Here is a 3,597-nt window from a genome sequence, read left to right as displayed (position 1 = left end):
TGAAATGGGTGTAACTTTACCGAAAAACATAATAACGCGAATGAAAGGGGTGTTAACTTGACCGAAAAACGTAATGACGCGAATCAAGGGCGTAATAACTCAAAAGAAAGGCGTATTAATGAAAATTAAAGACGTAATAAAATATCAAACAAAGTATGTTCTAATTCTCATTTGATATTATTGAATGTGTGCTAAATGTAATATAGACTTGTACCCTTTTCCATTTCACACCCTATACCCATCGATTAAAATCATCCCTCGACAAATATCAGCCCCTGGACCTTCTTCGACATTGGATTATCCTTGGGGCTTTGGGGTGTGGCAGTGTAATGTGGAAAATATCTTCGTAGTGTTTATGAGAGAGAATACAAAATGGAAATACATTAACTAGAAAGTATATAATTTAGTTTCTGGATAAATGATCCAACATATACTCAGACAGAAAATATCATTTACTATCTCGCACATCCTCAGATAATACGCCTGGTAGAATTTCTACCAATTTATATTTTCGATAATAGTAATGGTTTGTGTCTCTTTTCTCTAGTAGGATACAAACATTTAAAAGTACATATATAAATTGAATGTTAAATTGACGTTCTAAACACCGGAAAGCTGCATCATTCTAAATATACTTTTCCTTTTTTTTTTTATTTGTTTTGGCTATGAAATTTCCAAGTTTATGACTGCGGAATCCAATCATCTATACATGTACGTCATGTCAATGAGATTCGTGGAGGACGCCAGGTACGTCGCCGGGGTCCTCTTGCGAAAAATATGCCACCTCTTCTGCTGTTATCAGTTTTCGCTTTATTCGAATCCAACACTTGACCTGCAATGACAAAGGTAACATATGTATTGCTATAAACCCATGAGCCACAACTATCACCTGATTTACCTGAACAAACACAGATGAAAGAGAGAAAATGTAGATTTGGAACAAATTATTGTCCAAGCAAGAAACCTAAATCTCCACTGCAAAATTAGGTATTATACAGGCCTCAGGATTTGACAAACTGTAATTTATTCGCACGTGTTAAAAAGATGCTATGGGGATTTCCACAGGTGAATCGTTGGAGGTTTACAATAGGTCAATTCTTCCTCATGGAAATCAACATTTATAGACATCTTCCCTAGCATTTCATATATATACTTGAATATATTTTTTCACATTGAATGGACTTGTTGTTTATAAGCATTTTTCTCCCTTGTTGTGGTCCCACTCTTTGTCCGAAACTTGTATGGTTAAAAGCAAGTTTTCAGCAGAATTGAATTTACACTAAATTAGACTGGGACATAAAACGGTATACAAAATATATCTTAATGTTGCTAGATTACAATTTAACCAATACGGGACTTTCGAGATACATTTTAGGACTGCAAATAGATCTTTACAGATCGTCTGCTAGCAATTTGGACACTCTACATGGGCATACTTGTAACAATTTTTCAAATAATGAAGGTTAGTGTTTCTTAAGAATCTTAGACTGTAAAGCTTTATTTCGATACCATTTTACATCCCTTTTATAATACCGTCCGGGCCCGAGGGTTCAATTCTAGAGCTAAATGAATTGTGTTCCATATACAAATTGTACCCCTGTGATGATTGAAGCTCTTTATGAGGTTTTTAAACTGAGAAAATTTGTGTCAAATTTGGTTGAAATTGGTTCAATAATCCTTTATCAGAAAAAAATTTGAGTAGGTGACAACAATAACGACGGTGACGGACAAATTTAACCAGAAAAGCTCACTTTAGTCTTGAACTATAGTTACATGTACCATACCATTTTTTCTTTTATATAGTCAGGTTTCACTTACTTTCCAGTTGCTCGTTCTGAAGAGGACTGGCACAAACCATACAGAAAGCCAACACCAGCACAACTAACACAACTACAACAGGTTTCATTTTCATCTTTCCAGATTGATTTTTTTATTGTGAAAAGACGTGTGCTTTTGTTTTTATATGAATCCTCACGTGTGACAAATCACGTTGCTGGTACTAGATCAGGATAAGTGAATTGTGTTACACAGTACAACAGCGTCATGAACACAGTATCGGTTGTTTTCTTTCTACAGTTAATGTACATGCCTCTCCTAGATAAACAAGTCATCAGGAAATAGAAAAGGGATATTGAAATAAACGTATTAGTGCGTTTGACTGAGACCACATACATGTATATGTCGCGTGCCGAGTATAACATGATAATAAGGCATGTGTACGAGATACTTACAATGTAAGTGCATGTCTAATACATAGCTTCTACATTTCATGTAATTTTCAAAGGATGGATTCAAAAAAGAATATTCTAAAGAACTAGTTAATTTGAAATCCCAAAACTTTTCTCAAATCAACAACATCAAAACCTATTACTTTTCAACACTTTACACGATCATTCCTCACGATGAATTAAAGACTAGTCTTTTTGACATAGAGAGTTGCTTCTTCAATAAAAATGAAAAAAGAAAATATCGATATCTTTTGATTAGTAATTCATAAGACTACGCTGTTAAAAACCACCCTGAAGTTGATATTAAAAAGATGCTGGGATTTCTCATTCTTATTCCTTTCTTAGTTTTTGATTCGATACACCAAGAGCTTGTTCATAGTATGGTCAGTTTAGAAATATAGGCAGGCTACTAACAAATAAATTTCAACGATCTCGTATAAAGTGAGCATTTCGCACATTTTATGGTTGTTATAACGATCTAATTTACCAATACAACACGTCATTGGGTAAAAGCTGTCCGCCATGTATCATACTTTACACACCGTTTACCCGATCACAATATGGGACTCACAGCGGGTGTGACCGGTTGACAGGGGATGCTTACTCCTCCTGGACACCTATCCCACCTCTGGTATATCCAAGGGTCTGTGTTTGCCCTCCTCTTAATTTTGCATTTTTATACTACGCGTCATGAGATTGGTCGTTATCTCAGAAAGTGCAAACAGAAGCAAGCAATACGTGTTTATAAATTTTATTTGGCGATAAAGGGCACGGCTGATTAAAGTATCAAAAGCAAACAAATCAAGTTCAAATTGTGGGCTGCCTCACACAAATGGCAAGCCCCAAAAGCATCATATCAATGTCAACATCAATTAGGGATGACCTTGACCCTGTGAGATGCAGAGGTCAAGGTCAAATTCAAAAAACAAATTCAAACATATGACCTTGACCCTGGGATATGCAGAGGTCAAGGTCGAGATTCAAACACATCAAACAAACATGGCCTTAAGCCTGGGAGGAGCAGAAATCAAGGCCGAATTTTCAAATCAAATGTCATATATTTCACATGTACATAATAAGCCGCTCGTTGGGCAATGAGCTGATAAGTCACACCAAAGTCATTGTTTCTGTATCAGCCGCACCGACATTTATTTGGGAGTGTAACCTGAAAGATAAAGCAAGAACAAGCAGTATCCTGGTTTCAGAAGAAAAAGCAAAGCAACAGAACAATTCCGGGTGGGTGGGTTTGGGTTTTGAAAATTCAGATATTAAATACAAATTCTTATGAAATAGGGGAACATCAACCTGTGTGTAGCAGTTATAAATGGAAAAGGTTGATTTAATCCGGGGCACTTAATATATATATGCC

At 35.9% G+C, this 3,597-nt stretch overlaps 1 long non-coding RNA gene across 1 annotated transcript; it reads right to left on the bottom strand.

Moving 5' to 3' along the window:
* Positions 1–379: 379 nt before the first annotated feature.
* Positions 380–2,057, bottom strand: LOC125681917 (uncharacterized). Its single transcript, XR_007372359.2, has 2 exons — positions 1,819–2,057; positions 380–832 (listed from the first exon to the last, which is right to left on the bottom strand). It is a non-coding gene; the product is annotated as an uncharacterized LOC125681917 (long non-coding RNA).
* Between the last annotated feature and the right edge of the window lie 1,540 nt (positions 2,058–3,597).

Source organism: Ostrea edulis, chromosome 2, assembly GCF_947568905.1.
Source record: "Ostrea edulis chromosome 2, xbOstEdul1.1, whole genome shotgun sequence".
In the NCBI taxonomy this organism is placed as follows: domain Eukaryota; kingdom Metazoa; phylum Mollusca; class Bivalvia; order Ostreida; family Ostreidae; genus Ostrea; species Ostrea edulis.
The sequence above is the reverse complement of the archived record's forward strand: the minus strand, read 5'-3'. Positions and strand labels throughout refer to the sequence as shown.